The sequence below is a fragment of the Schistocerca americana genome, chromosome 3 (assembly GCF_021461395.2).
Source record: "Schistocerca americana isolate TAMUIC-IGC-003095 chromosome 3, iqSchAmer2.1, whole genome shotgun sequence".
Taxonomy (NCBI): domain Eukaryota; kingdom Metazoa; phylum Arthropoda; class Insecta; order Orthoptera; family Acrididae; genus Schistocerca; species Schistocerca americana.
Genome location: NC_060121.1, coordinates 806,131,697 through 806,149,580, shown reverse-complemented (window position 1 = coordinate 806,149,580; position 17,884 = coordinate 806,131,697). Strand labels below are relative to the sequence as shown.

Sequence of the window (17,884 nt, the reverse complement as noted above, 5' to 3'; positions counted from 1 at the left end):
CCTACTGCGCTGCTAACGCACATGACACTGAACTACCTATGCTCGACAAGCTGCCCGTGCTTCCCGAGCAGTTGCCTGCAGGGAAAGTGGGATTGCCACCCAACGCGAAAGCTGGCGCTTGGAATTCGCCCTTATCAAGAGGACAGGCGATATAAACGGCTGTGAGAGGTGAGGTGTAGCGAAGTACCAAAACGACAGGCAAACTGCGAAGTTTTGTGCTCCTTCTTCTTAAACAAAAAAATAAAAAAAAAAAAGAGACGCAGTCGGTAGGACTCGAACCTACGCTCCCAGAGGGAATCTGATTTCTAGTCAGACGCCTTAACCACTCGGCCACGACTGCTCGCAGCCAAAAGTCCCCTCGAATCGTGAAAAAGCAAACCGTTCTGCGCAGAATGTTGACAGGAAACGAACTCCGTGCACTGATTACGGCAGGGCTACCAGCGCTACGAGACGAGCCATTACGGAAGCGTTAAAATCTTCGCCCGGACAGGGACTCGAACCCTGGACCCTTAGGTTAAAAGCCTAATGCTCTACCGACTGAGCTATCCGGGCTCACGCTTGCTGTGGATGGAGCAGCTGCAGGCAATGTGAATAACTGGAACGCGTGTGTAGGCGTACTACGGTAATTGCTGGCTTCTGGCGCAGCTGGCGACTTCACCGACTTGCCACTGACGCTGGTAGCAGCCCAACAGCGGACCAGTGCCTCTTCTCCCTTTACCCCGGTGCTGACAGTAATTGCATCTCGTGCCTGTTTTCCCCGATTACGCTCGGTTGAAGCTCCGGAAGGAGGGCGACAAACGAGGGTTGGAGGGCCAAAACATGGAGGGTCGTGTGCGCAAAAACTTCCCTTCCGGTACCGGGAATCGAACCCGGGCCTCCTGGGTGAAAGCCAGGTATCCTAGCCACTAGACCACACCGGATTTGCTCGATAAACGTCAGATTTACTCCCTCTCCTCTCGCTTTTCGTGCTGAATCCGGACTTAGTGGTGTTCTCTGTTTGCGAGCATATTTGCGCTTGCAGACTGGCATGGCGCACAGCTCGAAACTGACAATTCATTGCAGTTTGCATCATATTTTACTCATAACAGGGGAGGAGAAAGGTCAAAGCTGTACCTTGCCATAGCTGGATGTAAACATTTTGACGCTGAGGCGTGGGCTCCTTGTGGATAACAAACGACAATTCAGTTCGTTCCCTAGCAACAGCAACGCCGTTAATTCAGCCATGATGTACAGCAAATTAAATGCCCCGGGTGAGGATCGAACTCACAACCTTAAGATTACGAGACTTACGCGCTACCCACTGCGCTACCGAGGCACGTTTGCAAGCAACGTCCCAGCAAACTTGGTAAGTCTCGCATATTAGAGATAGACAGTTTGCGCTTTCTCAAGAATCTGTTGTGTTGCTACACGTGCTTTCCCGAATTGCTAGATTAAACTGCTGCCGCGGCTTTTTCAACGGAAAGCAGCACTGCCTGAGGTTACAGTACATCGCCCTTGCGGCACCTGAACACAGCGGCCTGTAGAGCCAGGCTGACGCTAGAGTTCAGAAATAGCACGCGTCCGTCCAAGTACGGTCTCTTGCGTGCTGCGTGTTTGGTTCTTCTCACAGCGAATCCTGCTATACATTCCTGAGGCTGACGCAGCTCAAACGAGCAATCGGCGCGGCAGCATTATAGCGAGAACAGCAAAACGATGCATCGGCCGGGAATCGAAGCCGGGCCGCCCGAGTGGTAGGCGAACAACCTACCACTTTTTTAGTTGTTGTTCTCATTTTTTTAGTTGCATTTGTTGGGGGCGGTCGGCCGTGCTTCCCGAGCATATTCCAGAGTAGCCGTCTGCAGGGAAAGTGGGATTGCCACCCAACGACGCCGGATACAGCCGAAAAAAGTGCTACACACGCGGAGTCCCCCACTACACTGCCTTAAAGCGACCGCTCATCACTATCGTGTGAGTAACCTTGCGGCCGCGGCGACGAGTCTTGCCCAAAGACGCAGCGTGCGTGGAGGCGCTGCCCGAACGCGTGTGGATGCACCCTCCTACCTCGTAAAGCGCCTACAGCTACTATCACCGTGGGCCGCTGCCGGCGGGCGGGAAGCCGACACAGCGCGGCGTTACGAGCAGCGGCTGTGCGGTGGTGGTGTAATGGTGAGCATAGTTGCCTTCCAAGCAGTTGATCCGGGTTCGATTCCCGGCCACCGCAACGGGCGCAAATTTTTACGTCTGAGTATGTGAGCCACGTGCTGTTACATTAACGTTTTCTTTCCGTCGTTGCTCCACTCCAGGCCATCCTGTAGTATGTCCCGACTTGTCCCGACTTTGCTCGGCTGACGCGAAAGCTGACGCTTGGAATTCGCCCTTATCAAGAGGACAGGCGATATAAACGGCTGTGAGAGGTGAGGTGTAGCGAAGTACCAAAACGACAGGCAAACTGCGAAGTTTTGTGCTCCTTCTTCTTAAACAAAAAAATAAAAAAAAAAAAGAGACGCAGTCGGTAGGACTCGAACCTACGCTCCCAGAGGGAATCTGATTTCTAGTCAGACGCCTTAACCACTCGGCCACGACTGCTCGCAGCCAAAAGTCCCCTCGAATCGTGAAAAAGCAAACCGTTCTGCGCAGAATGTTGACAGGAAACGAACTCCGTGCACTGATTACGGCAGGGCTACCAGCGCTACGAGACGAGCCATTACGGAAGCGTTAAAATCTTCGCCCGGACAGGGACTCGAACCCTGGACCCTTAGGTTAAAAGCCTAATGCTCTACCGACTGAGCTATCCGGGCTCACGCTTGCTGTGGATGGAGCAGCTGCAGGCAATGTGAATAACTGGAACGCGTGTGTAGGCGTACTACGGTAATTGCTGGCTTCTGGCGCAGCTGGCGACTTCACCGACTTGCCACTGACGCTGGTAGCAGCCCAACAGCGGACCAGTGCCTCTTCTCCCTTTACCCCGGTGCTGACAGTAATTGCATCTCGTGCCTGTTTTCCCCGATTACGCTCGGTTGAAGCTCCGGAAGGAGGGCGACAAACGAGGGTTGGAGGGCCAAAACATGGAGGGTCGTGTGCGCAAAAACTTCCCTTCCGGTACCGGGAATCGAACCCGGGCCTCCTGGGTGAAAGCCAGGTATCCTAGCCACTAGACCACACCGGATTTGCTCGATAAACGTCAGATTTACTCCCTCTCCTCTCGCTTTTCGTGCTGAATCCGGACTTAGTGGTGTTCTCTGTTTGCGAGCATATTTGCGCTTGCAGACTGGCATGGCGCACAGCTCGAAACTGACAATTCATTGCAGTTTGCATCATATTTTGCTCATAACAGGGGAGGAGAAAGGTCAAAGCTGTACCTTGCCATAGCTGGATGTAAACATTTTGACGCTGAGGCGTGGGCTCCTTGTGGATAACAAACGACAATTCAGTTCGTTCCCTAGCAACAGCAACGCCGTTAATTCAGCCATGATGTACAGCAAATTAAATGCCCCGGGTGAGGATCGAACTCACAACCTTTTTTTTTTTTTTTTTTTTTTTTTTCTTCTTTTTTCTACCGTTGTGATCAAGGAATGCAATTGCTAAAAAATCGTAAGAAAGTATGCGTCTTAGGAAGTGTTTCTCGTATTCTGCACACACACAACCCACAGGGTTTGCTGTCGACGCTGAATCAGCGCACCCCAAGATTAATGATCGAGCACGAAGCACCCAAGAAAAAGAATAATTTTAGCAGAGCGTGGTTTCGATCCACGGACCTCTGGGTTATTTTTTTTTTTTTTTTTTTTTTTTTTTTTATTTTTTAATCTTCGGATCCGAAGTCCGACGCCTTATCCATTTTTTTTTTTTTTTTTTTTTTTTTTTTTTTTGTTTTTTTTTTTTTTTTTTTTTTTACAGTCGAATGCTCTACGACTTTTTTTTTTTTTTTTTTTTTTTTTTTTTTTTTTTTTTTTTTTTTTATATGCACGTGAGTGCTAGGCAGCCGGCGGCAAGGTGGGCAGGGGTCGCAATCCGGAGGCCTGGCCACGATGTCACCGCCATACCCCGCACCCAATTGCATGGTTTTGTGAGTTGATTTTATTGTTATGTATGCATGATTATATTTTGTTCAATTTGCGATGTGGCGTCGTGTGTGTTCCATTATTTTTATAGATATAAACAGAATGATAAAAAGAAATCCATGTCTGGTCTGTGGATTACGCAGCACACCATGAATCCAGCACAGCAGATACTCAAAGTTGGTCTTCACGTAGAATAATTGTCCCATTGGCCATGTCGTTGACGAGTATTGTACATTCGGTTTCCCGATGGTTGATTGTGGATTGCTGCTTCTCAAAACCCTGAGCATGCCATGCGTTGGAAGATGAGCGCTGGTAACGTGGTGACACCAAGAGCAGGGACACGCCAAACAACCATTTCCCGTATCGGAAAGCCTCTTGATAGGAGGAATAGAAGCTGCTGGAATTTCCTGGTTCGTACTAAATCGTCGTGCAGCTTTGATGAAAGATAATGCGAATGAAAGTAAACAAATGAGGTGCCTCTTCTGGGTTACGCCCTGCGGAACCAAAAGTAAAGTGCTGTCATTTGAAAATGAAAAGGAACTCCCAATACAATTAAATGTTCGAGGCCGAGTGCAGTGCACTCTGTACCTTCGTGTGACTCATGAGGCAAATCACCCGCATCTGATGGTGCGGAGCAGACCAAATCCATGGAAACAAACAATATAACAAAATAGTGAAAAAAAAAAAAAAAAAAAGGAAAAGAAAACTCCGTCCAATGGATCTGTAAACTTAAATTCTTCCATCACTTAAAGCAATAGTGAGAAAATTTTGAAACTGGTCTTTATACTGTCGCAATTTCTTAATCGCATAATACTCTTCGATGAGGTACATCTGATAATCATGTAGCGTTGGCGTTGTATGGACAAGCATGTAAAAGACGAACTGGCCCATGAGCCAGACATAACTATTATTCTTAGATTGAGGATAAAGCTGCCAGTCTGGTTGGAGCGCGTCTTGAAGTTGAATGGAAGTATCCGACGTCCTATTAATGACAGCGAGTTTCTTTCGTGTCCACTGCCATATTTGTGTTTGATCCCTGCAGTGGAAGAGATGCGGCAGCGTTTCCACTAGGTTACACTTCTCACAAAACGGGGTGGGCCGCAGCTTGATTTTGTGCAATTTCTCGCCAGTGGGAATCACCTCATTGACAGCGTCATACCAAACAGCTCGAACTCTGGAGCGAAGGAGCGAATAACTAATGTTCTTCCAGACATTTCTCCAGTTTTTGCCTAAATATTTCTTCTCAATTGGGTTATCCAGCTGCCATTGAGTAAGAGCACGATAGGTCGCCGCCGTGTTGAACGGATGCGGGTTGTCCTGAACATAGCTTAGCTCCACATAATACCGCCGGATATAGCCAAGCTCAGGATGAATGTGGCCCACAGACGCTGGCGCAGACAAATCCTTTGGACGTAAGGTGTTGAAAAGCCGTGCAGTGAGACTATTTGGGTTACTGTGTAGTATGCGGGAAGTACGAGTTAAAAAAGTCGCCACACATTGGGATTCAACGTCTTTGACGCCTAAGCCACCTCGGGAACGAAGTAACGAGGTAGCTTTAAAGGAAACTTTAAAGATGTTCCCTCTCCAGACATACCAGCAAGCAAGTGCTAAAATTTTTTTCGCAATGGCTGTCGGGATTGGTAAAACAGCGGCAGTGTGATAGAGCTTACTGAAAACGTAACTATTAATAAACTGTGCCCTCTGCATCCGGTCTAAAGACCGCATGTTATGTTCTTTGATCACCGCTCGTAAGATGGTAAGCTTGCGTTCCCAATTCACGTGGAGCATGGCGTGGGGGTTCGGTGATATAACCAGACCTAGATGCCACAGGTCTGCGGTCCTGTCCAACCAAGAAATATCAATGGAATTGGGGTTGCGACCTAACGGCATGATTTTGGACTTTCGCTCATTAAGTCGAGCACCACAAGCGACAGAGTACTGATGGACAATCCGACGAACTGACCCCAGCTCTTGGGTGTTAGTAATAAGCACACTGATATCGTCGGCATAGGCGTGGCAGACCGTTTTGGTGTTTAACGTATGCAACCCGTGTAAAGTTACGTAAAACTTTTTAAGAAGTGGCTCTATAGCGATCGAGAATAACGTCATAGAAAGGGGGCACCCTTGTCGCACTGCTTGTCGTATGGGCACGGGGGCGGTTAACTGGCCGTTAACCTTCACGCGTGAAGACGTTCCGCAGATACATTTCTGAATAAGCTGTCGAAAACGCTCGTTGAATCCCATTTGACTCATTGTGCGCAATAAAAAACCGTGATTAATTCTGTCAAACGCCTTATCGAAGTCGAGAAACAATAACGCCAAATCAGTGTTGGTAATCCAAGTTAAATAAGTCAGGTCGCGATATTCACACAGGGCATTCAACATCGATCGACCACTGACTGCACCCGTCTGATAAGGGCCAAGTACTTTGCCAAGAAGTACTTTAAGCCTGGTGTTTATAATCCTAGTCAAGATCTTGAAATCGGAGTTAAGCAACGTAATTGGCCGAAAGTCATTTAACATAGTCGGATTGGATGTTTTAGGAACCAGGACAACCATGCCTTCCGTGAACTGCGGGGGGAAGGCAGCATGCGACAACAGTTCGTTGTACATGGCGATCAATTCGTCGCCGATCACATCCCAGAACCGTGAATAAAATTCGACCGGCAAGCCGTCTAAGCCGGCAGCTTTGTTCTTGGCAGCGCACGCAAGGATGGACTTAACTTCAGAGTTGGTGACATTGGCCAAGAGAGCAGCGTTATCATCCTGATCCACTGTGGAGGCGATGTCGTTTAAAAAATCATCCCCCGCCGATAGATCGGTATCTGACTCGGAATAATGTTGTCGAAAATAATTGAAGACATGCGTCTTGATAGCACCCTGTTCATTGTACAGATTCCCGCCAGCATCCTTCAGATGAGCAATAATTTTTTGTTTACCACGTTTGGTTTCCCGTATGAGATGGAATAACGATGCAGACTCGTGGGAGACGTCATCAGAAGAGCGCGATCGGACCCGAGTGCCAACAAGTGCTTCACGAACTAAAGCAGTAATTTTGGCTTTGATACGCTTGATGCGGATCAGGTTGTCGGACAAAGCAGATGGATCGCTGTACAGCTGGCGTAAACCGAGGAAATAAAATTCTAGAGACCGTTTCCTCCAATAAGCCCTGGTCCTGGCAAACTGGCAAATACATTTCTTAATCCGCGGCTTAACAAACTCCGTCCACCAAAGAACGCGCTCCCTATACCGAGCTTGCCTCTGGAGGCACTGCTGCCAGGTGTCAACGAGGCAACGCCGTAAATCCGCTTCATCGAGCAGCGAGACATTCAGCTGCCACGTGCCGCGTCCCAAAAATGTCTTCTGCCGCACATGCCGAATCGTTAGATGGTATGCGGTGTGGTCACTAAAACTGAGCGGCCATAGTTCACAATCACGAATAGTATGTAAAAGATCTTGAGAAACATAAAACCTATCCAGACGGCTAGAAGAAGCAGCGCTCACATAGGTATAGCCCATCGTGTGTGGTCGAAGGTGACACCAACTATCTTGTAAATGCAGACCATCTGTTAACGTTAGGAGCTCGGGACAAAAATTAAAATTCGGACGTTGATCTTCGTTGCGTAAAACGCAGTTGAAATCCCCACCCAGGATGATCTTCAGTCGAACGTTCGGCAATAAGGTCACAACTTCAGCCCTAAAAAATTCACTTCTGTCCCTTCTGCCAGCGGACCCTGTCGGGGCGTACACGTTCAGGAGAAGCAAATCCTGTAATTGGGCGGCAATGCCGCGTCCCGTTTCTAAAATCGCTGTAGGTTGGTAAGCGATGCCAGCTTTGAATAAAATCGCAGTGCCCGCCTCAGTGCCAAGATTTAATATGGCATCATACCCAGGTATTTCTCCAACCTTGGGGGACACAACTTCTTGGAAGAAAACTATATCTATATCGGCGGCATATAGATAGTCGGTCAAGCATTTAAGTTTGACATCGGATGCGATCCTATTCAAATTAACTGTGGCTAGTTTATAATCTTGCATGGTGGGGATAGAAAGGGTCCGTGTTATTCACTTTCGTCTGCCCAAGACTTCTCGGCTGGCGTATGCTGATGGCCAGTATCCATCAGCTCAGGACTCGGACGGTCGACATGCATCTCCATATCGGCCTCCCCCACGTGGCGCGCGACGGAACCCATGTCATCTGTGCCGCCGCGTTCACTGCCGTCTTTTCGGATCTGCTTTATTGTGCGCTGCAGTTTCTTTTCGAGAGTGCGGATCTCCTCCGCACTCTGCTTCCGTGCCGACCGCTTAGATTTCCCAGTTCTTGGGGGAGGTGCGTCGGCGTCAGAAACGGTTTTGACGTCCGTCAAGAGGCTGTGTGTAGACCCTTCCTCAGATAGGTCACTGCCGAGAGGGAGGGGCGTGGGGGGCGCAACGTCAGGGGGGCAAGAAACGCGCGACCTGTCGCCACCATCCGACAACTGTTTCAGCTCGACGGACGTAGTTGGAGTAGGGACGGGAGTCGGTCCGGCATGGTCGGCACGAAGGCCGACAGTCGGGGAAACCTGCAGGTGTGCAGCGTGGCTGTCGATATCGGTGACATCACTACGAACGGGACATTCGGGGGTTGCCGCAGAGTTGTTGACAATGACCGCACCGGCGTCTGGGGTCACCGCAGCCGGTTGGTGGAGCGTCGGTTGTGTCGTAGGCGACTCCATCAATGTCCGCGCGTAAGACAACCGATTGCCATCGTGCCCATCGAGAGGTGTAAGACGATGTTGCATTCCTCGGCGACCCGCCCGGACACGGGGACAAGCAGATTTTAAATGGTCGGTAGAACCACATATTACACAAGTTCGCGGTTGTCCTTCGTACATCACCAGCGCTCGAAAACCCTGCACCAAAATGTTGGACGGGATGTGCTTCGTTAAATCAATTTTCGCATTCCGAACGCCGTTATCAACATTGAAATGTTTGTAACCCCTCCATTGCTCGGCATGAATTTGCAAGACATTACCGTAGGGAGACAAAGCTTGCCGAATTCTATCGAAGCTAACTTCGAAAGGCAGATTAAATATACGGACGGTTCGTAGCCCTAGTCCAGCATGACTAACAGATACTTTACAAATTTCGCCTTTAGAATTCACAAAATCCGCAGTGCCTTCCGTGAGGGTCATAATACGAACGCAAGGATCGTCACTAATCAATTTTACATAAACAGCGTTCGCAAGAAAATCATACGAAAACCCAAGAACTTCGTCATCTCGCAGTCCTAATCGATCGTAAAACCAGTCAATAAGTTCGTGAACCTGTGGTCGAGCATATCCATACGGAAATCCAAATCGTAGCGTGTAACGTCTCAACTCATCCTCCATCACTTTCGTGAAGTAGTACTTACAGTACCAACAGCTGCGTGCGCTCTTAAGCACAGGCGAAGCGACCACCACCGCACGTCTGCACACGGCCGCGGCCGCGGCGGAACTTTCAACCTTAAGATTACGAGACTTACGCGCTACCCACTGCGCTACCGAGGCACGTTTGCAAGCAACGTCCCAGCAAACTTGGTAAGTCTCGCATATTAGAGATAGACAGTTTGCGCTTTCTCAAGAATCTGTTGTGTTGCTACACGTGCTTTCCCGAATTGCTAGATTAAACTGCTGCCGCGGCTTTTTCAACGGAAAGCAGCACTGCCTGAGGTTACAGTACATCGCCCTTGCGGCACCTGAACACAGCGGCCTGTAGAGCCAGGCTGACGCTAGAGTTCAGAAATAGCACGCGTCCGTCCAAGTACGGTCTCTTGCGTGCTGCGTGTTTGGTTCTTCTCACAGCGAATCCTGCTATACATTCCTGAGGCTGACGCAGCTCAAACGAGCAATCGGCGCGGCAGCATTATAGCGAGAACAGCAAAACGATGCATCGGCCGGGAATCGAAGCCGGGCCGCCCGAGTGGTAGGCGAACAACCTACCACTTTTTTAGTTGTTGTTCTCATTTTTTTAGTTGCATTTGTTGGGGGCGGTCGGCCGTGCTTCCCGAGCATATTCCAGAGTAGCCGTCTGCAGGGAAAGTGGGATTGCCACCCAACGACGCCGGATACAGCCGAAAAAAGTGCTACACACGCGGAGTCCCCCACTACACTGCCTTAAAGCGACCGCTCATCACTATCGTGTGAGTAACCTTGCGGCCGCGGCGACGAGTCTTGCCCAAAGACGCAGCGTGCGTGGAGGCGCTGCCCGAACGCGTGTGGATGCACCCTCCTACCTCGTAAAGCGCCTACAGCTACTATCACCGTGGGCCGCTGCCGGCGGGCGGGAAGCCGACACAGCGCGGCGTTACGAGCAGCGGCTGTGCGGTGGTGGTGTAATGGTGAGCATAGTTGCCTTCCAAGCAGTTGATCCGGGTTCGATTCCCGGCCACCGCAACGGGCGCAAATTTTTACGTCTGAGTATGTGAGCCACGTGCTGTTACATTAACGTTTTCTTTCCGTCGTTGCTCCACTCCAGGCCATCCTGTAGTATGTCCCGACTTGTCCCGACTTTGCTCGGCTGACGCGAAAGCTGACGCTTGGAATTCGCCCTTATCAAGAGGACAGGCGATATAAACGGCTGTGAGAGGTGAGGTGTAGCGAAGTACCAAAACGACAGGCAAACTGCGAAGTTTTGTGCTCCTTCTTCTTAAACAAAAAAATAAAAAAAAAAAGAGACGCAGTCGGTAGGACTCGAACCTACGCTCCCAGAGGGAATCTGATTTCTAGTCAGACGCCTTAACCACTCGGCCACGACTGCTCGCAGCCAAAAGTCCCCTCGAATCGTGAAAAAGCAAACCGTTCTGCGCAGAATGTTGACAGGAAACGAACTCCGTGCACTGATTACGGCAGGGCTACCAGCGCTACGAGACGAGCCATTACGGAAGCGTTAAAATCTTCGCCCGGACAGGGACTCGAACCCTGGACCCTTAGGTTAAAAGCCTAATGCTCTACCGACTTTTTTTTTTTTTTTTTTTTTTTTTTTTTTTTCTTTTTTTTTTTTTTTACCGCACAGTCCATGACTGCAGACAAATACATAAATAAGATTTACATACAACTTAAATGAAAGTGAAAAAAAAATAAAAAATAAAAAAAAATCCGTATTCCAAGCGGATGGTTTTATCTTTTTTTTTTGGGAGCAGGAAGGCAGGGTAAACAAACAATCTTTATTCGTACAATTGTACTATCTTAGGGATAAGAAAAGGATCGAGACAGCAAAAACAAAGCAAAAACAATTTGGAAACCAGAAAATCAACGTAAAGGCCGCCCTTTTGTGTTTGTGTAACATGAAGAAAGTAAATGACAATCCTAGTCACGGGCGGGAGTGAAAATGAAGTTATCATCTGCATCACAATCCCTGCAGCACGCGGTGTCGCATCATAAATCTGGCAGACAGCCATATAATCTTGACCATTTCTGCCTTTGTGGGCGGCATATATTCATGTATTTCTCCTGCGTCGACCATGTAGGGGCCCGTTGTCTTCTCAGTGTGCCGTATGCCAATATAACTGAGCCGCGCAGTATTGTTTCTAGTCGTTCTGCTGCAGGAGTCTTCTCAGTTCTGGGACACCCCAGCTGTCGGGCGGATTGTGAAAAACACTTCCTAAAAAATTGGAAAAGTAAGTCCTGTATTTCGTATGACTCCGTATGAGCTCGTGTTGTTCTTGTAAATACATCCAATAATCCATCACGGACTTAATATCGTACGAATACAAATATTTCGTCGCATGTCCAACGATCCAATTGACCGCATACGTCTTTTGTTTGGGAAAAAAGGTCTTGTCCGGTAGAAAAAGTACATCCGATGTGATTTCTGTGTAGTTAGTGCGCCGAAGGAAGGCCAATATTCGACGCGTCAGCATCCAGACGTCCCTCGCTCCGCCACACACTAAACCATGTTCTTCCGTTGCTAACAGGCCACAGTTTGTGCAAAGAGGAGAATCGACCATATGAATTGTATGTAATCGACTCCTGGTCACAAGTTTACGGTTTATAAGAATGTACCACATCGATCTCGCTGCTGTTGACAGTAATGGAGTATGCACTGCACACCAAATGTGGTTCCACGTTCTCGACGGGTATTTGAATTCCATTACGTTGCGGGCATGGTGATCCATCAAGCACCTATAGATCTCCCGAGTCGTGGGTATTCTCGTCGAAGGTACTTTCAGACGAACATAACTGTAATCAACAAGAAATGAGGCAATGTGTGCAAGAGAAGGCGAAATATTGCCCACCGCAATAGGGGGTTCGTACGAAGGCGGAACAAGTACTTCTATCAGAGCTGACGTTATGGTGTGCTTTCGTTGTTGCCAATTTCGTATCATCGCTCGCATGTAAAGCGCCAGAGCTTTGTTTCGCACGTTTGTGAGGTTGAGGCCACCGTTCCGGAAGTGCAGCGTTAACGTGTCATATGTGATCTTAAACAACATCCCAGTACTAACATAGTAACCAAAGGCAGCCATGAGGCGGTCTGCAATACCCTTCGGTATTGGTAGGATCTGCGCTAAATGGGGCAGACGTGACGCTATGTGAACGTTAGTGTATGCCACACGCTGGATCATGTCAAAGGCTCTCAGTGAGTTGTTCCGTATCGCCAGACGAACATTTTGCAGAAGCCGCCGAGAACTCGCCGCCGCTGACCGCCGTAGTGAGCGGGTAAATGTGATCCCCAGACATCTCAGCGATTCCACCGTCTGAAACGGTCCCGGTATGTTTTCCAGACCCCGTCCAATGTGCATAATTTTGGATTTCGTCATGTTAATGACACTGCCTGCTGCCGTCCCGTAAGAGTCTAGATATTCAACAGCCTGATGCACTTCATGACCTGATCTGACAAGAAGGATCAGGTCGTCCGCATATGCACGACAAACGAAAGAGTTCTCATTAAGCGCTATCCCAGTAAGTGAGCGCCTCATAACACACATCAGCGGCTCAAGCGCTATCGCAAACAGCATCATGGAGAGTGGGCACCCTTGTCGGACGGAGCTGTTAATAGGAACCGAGCCCGCTTCCCGACCGTTTACAATCACCTTCGATGTAGCCCCTCGTATTAGCCTCATAATGATGGAGATGAAAACAGGTGGAATCTCCATTCGGCTCATGACTGACGCCAAGAAGTCATGGTTTATCCTGTCGAACGCACGGTCGAAGTCCACAGATATCATCGCTGCTCGCATTTTACAAGTTTCCGCAAGGGCGATAACGTCACGGTATTCACTTAACGCCGAGGAGATGTTGCTTCGCACCCCTAGGCAAGCCTGATCAGGGGATATTGTCCTGGATATCGCCAGCTTGAGACGAGCCGCTAGTAGCCGTGCAAAAATTTTATAATCGGTGTTTAGCATAGTGAGAGGCCGATATTGAGTAACACTACGACTCCTCTCCATCTTCGGGATGGGAAGAAGAAAGCCCGTCACAAAATCCGACGGTAGGCGCATGTTCGGACTCATCGCCTCATTGTACATCGACACCAACTGTGGCATCATCATGTCCACGAATTCTCGATAAAACTCTAGCGTAATCCCATCTGGCCCCGGTGATTTATGGGCCGCTCCTTTTGTGAGTGCCACCTTTATATCGTCTTCTGTGAGTGGCTCCATAAGCGCTGCCTTATCCGTCTCTGTCAGTGTAGTTTGCAGATGTTGCAGTATCTCTTCCCCTACCTGACGGTCCGTCGGTGTACCGGCATAGAGATGGCGGAAATGCTCTAAAAATTCATTTGCAATGTCCTGTTGCGTTGTCAGTTGACGGCCATCTAAACCGTGGAGCACTGTTACCAATGCCCGGCGGTAACGATTATGTTCCCGCGACACATGGTGCATCGAGGTACGTTCCCCAGTGATGGTGTCAAGACATCTTGCCCGTATTGGGATGCCACCCAGTCGTCGTCGCGTGATCGATAGGATTTGTGCCTTGACACGATGAACTTCCGCATGATGTTCTGCAGACGGCACCTGGAAGGACAGCTCACGAAGCATGGTGTAATAATAATCAAGAGTGTCTCTCTGCCATCTCGCCTTATCCCGACCATACTGTATTAGAGCTCTTCTTATTGCCGGCTTAGTGCACTCGAGCCACCATTGAAGCACGTAGGTATACGTTGGTAGACGGCGTTGACATGTGGTCCATACCTCCTCGACTCTCTGACGACATTCGGGGTCCGCCAAAAGGGACGAATTGAGGTTCCATGTCCCGCGGCTTCTCCACACACTTTGCCTAGGGAGTGACATGGTACAAATGTAAGCCAGATGATCAGTAAATGCCGCAGGCCATCGTTCCGCGTCGACCACCTTATCCTGTAGGCCAACCGAAACATATATTCGATCGAGTCTGCTCGCCGAGTGACTGGTAAAAAAAGTATATCCCTCACGGTTACTATGAATCACGTCCCAGGTGTCTCTTAACTCCAGATCCCGGCATAGCACATGCAATTCACGACAAGTATTGTAATGTGGTGTCTGGTCTTTTTGGGCTAAAACACAATTGAAGTCACCACCTATAATGAAATGATCGAATCTGCCGGTAAATAAGGGCACAATCTCTTCCGAATAATATCTCGCACGCGCCCGTCTGTTGTCTGTGCCGGAAGGGGCATAAACATTGAGAATGCGAATTCCATTAACAGTTATCGCCAGTCCTCGTGCCGAAGGTAGATAAGCCAGGTCTCGGACCGGAATCCCGTCCCGGACCAATATCGCCGTTCCACTGTCGTTGTTCGAGTGCGGCGAGGTGTAGGAGATGTATCCATGTACGTCCTGGAACTCAGGAATGTAAATTTCCTGCACCATCAGTATATCCACATCCGACGCGTATATCATGTCCCTAAACAACTGCTGTTTCACGGGCGATCTAATGGTATTTACATTCACTGTCCCTATTCTGTATACCTGGGGTCGAGTAGCTGTCATCTCCACATGATGTTAAAATGACAAAGTTTCACCGTGTCGATAGTCCCGTTGCACATCCGCCGAGGGTTGCCCGAGGAACGTGTCCCTGCGGCATTAGGTTTCTTGAGATGCGGACGGATGCCAGGCCCCACCAATAGAATGGTCCGCATCGGTGATGTCGTCGTCCTGCTCATACCAGCTGATACTATTGGTGTGCTCCAAATTTTCCTGTGCGGCATTGTTGTGTGACATCTGTTGTTCTTTCGCAGCTGTAGACTCCACCGCTGAAGGGGTAGCAGGCCCCTGAGCGGATGCGTCGTCTGAACGATATGACATCATTTCACTGTCCGAATTCATATGATCTGCGACATCCGAAGCTTGTGGTTCCATGTCAGACAGGTCCATAGTGTTAGACTCGTCTGGGCTCCCTAGAAGAGAAGGGAGCGTCTCCGCAGAGTTTAGTCGGCGCTTCTTGCGGCGCTTTGGCGAGCGTTGTTTGCGGGCCCTAACTTCGGCCTCTGGTGTTGGCGCATCTTGCATCTCCTGCGTTCCCGCCGCCGCCACAATCCCCTGGTGCCGTTCCACTTCAGCTTCCATGCCTATTGTGATGCTCTCATCCTCTTTCTGCGCCACCTGTAGTGTCTCAGATTGGAGGTTGGTCTGAGCCATTCCTTCTTCAGTGGCGTCCGAAGGCGCCTCAATCAACTGTGGCGTCGGTTCGATGGTGCGCTCCGACCTCGGAGTCACCTCCCCGCGAAGTGCCGTCACGTAAGTCATCGGCAGTGACGTTGGTGTGGTCGGATTCTGGAAGTCTCCGCTGGGGAGTTGCACGAGTCTCCTCTGCATACACGCTGATCGAAGATGTCCTTCACCACCACACCCGGAGCATGTCCTGGGCTGTCCATCATAGATGACAATAGCTCTACAGCCGCCGATGTTTATGTACGATGGCACATGTTTTGTAAGGGCAATTCGCACCTGTCGGACACCATTGAGCACTGGATACGTGCTAAAACTTGCCCAGCGTTCGGCCGTATGACTAATAACTCTGCCTTATGGCTGGAGTGATTCAGTGACCAATGATTCGGGTACCTCGAAAGGCAGCTCGAAGATTCGAATCGTACGCACGCCCAGGCCCGAATGAGCGACTAAAACTTCGCCAATATGACCATCGGAGTGTCGGAACTGGAATCCTCGTTTGGCGGCTTCAATGATCCTATCACATGCTGCGTCGTCAATCATCTTCACGTAAAGAGTGCTGCTCACGATTGATAAATGAATTCCAATAATCTCCGTGTAATTAAGATGCACTTCGTCCCTCAAGAAACGTTCGATTTCGAAAGCCTTCGGTCTTGCATACTCGTTACAGAACGTGAACTGTATCGTGGTTTTTCGGAAATTGTGTGCCATTGCGTTCGATTTAAACAATAACACACGCGAGTGACGACGGTGTAAACACCGCTTCTTCCGCGACCGTTCGCAGCCGAGACGTAAACAAGTCCGAGCTGCTCCGCGGCGAAAGGCGGACTGCCGACTGAGCTATCCGGGCTCACGCTTGCTGTGGATGGAGCAGCTGCAGGCAATGTGAATAACTGGAACGCGTGTGTAGGCGTACTACGGTAATTGCTGGCTTCTGGCGCAGCTGGCGACTTCACCGACTTGCCACTGACGCTGGTAGCAGCCCAACAGCGGACCAGTGCCTCTTCTCCCTTTACCCCGGTGCTGACAGTAATTGCATCTCGTGCCTGTTTTCCCCGATTACGCTCGGTTGAAGCTCCGGAAGGAGGGCGACAAACGAGGGTTGGAGGGCCAAAACATGGAGGGTCGTGTGCGCAAAAACTTCCCTTCCGGTACCGGGAATCGAACCCGGGCCTCCTGGGTGAAAGCCAGGTATCCTAGCCACTAGACCACACCGGATTTGCTCGATAAACGTCAGATTTACTCCCTCTCCTCTCGCTTTTCGTGCTGAATCCGGACTTAGTGGTGTTCTCTGTTTGCGAGCATATTTGCGCTTGCAGACTGGCATGGCGCACAGCTCGAAACTGACAATTCATTGCAGTTTGCATCATATTTTACTCATAACAGGGGAGGAGAAAGGTCAAAGCTGTACCTTGCCATAGCTGGATGTAAACATTTTGACGCTGAGGCGTGGGCTCCTTGTGGATAACAAACGACAATTCAGTTCGTTCCCTAGCAACAGCAACGCCGTTAATTCAGCCATGATGTACAGCAAATTAAATGCCCCGGGTGAGGATCGAACTCACAACCTTAAGATTACGAGACTTACGCGCTACCCACTGCGCTACCGAGGCACGTTTGCAAGCAACGTCCCAGCAAACTTGGTAAGTCTCGCATATTAGAGATAGACAGTTTGCGCTTTCTCAAGAATCTGTTGTGTTGCTACACGTGCTTTCCCGAATTGCTAGATTAAACTGCTGCCGCGGCTTTTTCAACGGAAAGCAGCACTGCCTGAGGTTACAGTACATCGCCCTTGCGGCACCTGAACACAGCGGCCTGTAGAGCCAGGCTGACGCTAGAGTTCAGAAATAGCACGCGTCCGTCCAAGTACGGTCTCTTGCGTGCTGCGTGTTTGGTTCTTCTCACAGCGAATCCTGCTATACATTCCTGAGGCTGACGCAGCTCAAACGAGCAATCGGCGCGGCAGCATTATAGCGAGAACAGCAAAACGATGCATCGGCCGGGAATCGAAGCCGGGCCGCCCGAGTGGTAGGCGAACAACCTACCACTTTTTTAGTTGTTGTTCTCATTTTTTTAGTTGCATTTGTTGGGGGCGGTCGGCCGTGCTTCCCGAGCATATTCCAGAGTAGCCGTCTGCAGGGAAAGTGGGATTGCCACCCAACGACGCCGGATACAGCCGAAAAAAGTGCTACACACGCGGAGTCCCCCACTACACTGCCTTAAAGCGACCGCTCATCAC

General features: G+C 49.7%; 12 non-coding genes across 12 annotated transcripts; 2 read left to right on the top strand and 10 right to left on the bottom strand.

The window, feature by feature from the left end:
* Positions 1 to 258: 258 nt before the first annotated feature.
* On the bottom strand, positions 259 to 340 carry Trnas-aga. Its single transcript has one exon. It is a non-coding gene; the product is annotated as a tRNA-Ser (tRNA).
* Positions 341 to 479: 139 nt separating this feature from the next.
* On the bottom strand, positions 480 to 552 carry Trnak-uuu. Its single transcript has one exon. It is a non-coding gene; the product is annotated as a tRNA-Lys (tRNA).
* Positions 553 to 848: 296 nt separating this feature from the next.
* On the bottom strand, positions 849 to 920 carry Trnae-uuc. The gene has a single exon. It is a non-coding gene; the product is annotated as a tRNA-Glu (tRNA).
* Positions 921 to 1,242: 322 nt separating this feature from the next.
* Trnat-cgu lies at positions 1,243 to 1,315 on the bottom strand. The gene has a single exon. It is a non-coding gene; the product is annotated as a tRNA-Thr (tRNA).
* An 813-nt stretch (positions 1,316 to 2,128) lies between these two features.
* Trnag-ucc lies at positions 2,129 to 2,200 on the top strand. The gene has a single exon. It is a non-coding gene; the product is annotated as a tRNA-Gly (tRNA).
* A 283-nt stretch (positions 2,201 to 2,483) lies between these two features.
* Positions 2,484 to 2,565, bottom strand: Trnas-aga. The gene has a single exon. It is a non-coding gene; the product is annotated as a tRNA-Ser (tRNA).
* Positions 2,566 to 2,704: 139 nt separating this feature from the next.
* Positions 2,705 to 2,777, bottom strand: Trnak-uuu. The gene has a single exon. It is a non-coding gene; the product is annotated as a tRNA-Lys (tRNA).
* Positions 2,778 to 3,073: 296 nt separating this feature from the next.
* On the bottom strand, positions 3,074 to 3,145 carry Trnae-uuc. Its single transcript has one exon. It is a non-coding gene; the product is annotated as a tRNA-Glu (tRNA).
* A 7,236-nt stretch (positions 3,146 to 10,381) lies between these two features.
* Positions 10,382 to 10,453, top strand: Trnag-ucc. Its single transcript has one exon. It is a non-coding gene; the product is annotated as a tRNA-Gly (tRNA).
* Positions 10,454 to 10,735: 282 nt separating this feature from the next.
* On the bottom strand, positions 10,736 to 10,817 carry Trnas-aga. Its single transcript has one exon. It is a non-coding gene; the product is annotated as a tRNA-Ser (tRNA).
* A 5,974-nt stretch (positions 10,818 to 16,791) lies between these two features.
* On the bottom strand, positions 16,792 to 16,863 carry Trnae-uuc. Its single transcript has one exon. It is a non-coding gene; the product is annotated as a tRNA-Glu (tRNA).
* A 322-nt stretch (positions 16,864 to 17,185) lies between these two features.
* Trnat-cgu lies at positions 17,186 to 17,258 on the bottom strand. Its single transcript has one exon. It is a non-coding gene; the product is annotated as a tRNA-Thr (tRNA).
* Between the last annotated feature and the right edge of the window lie 626 nt (positions 17,259 to 17,884).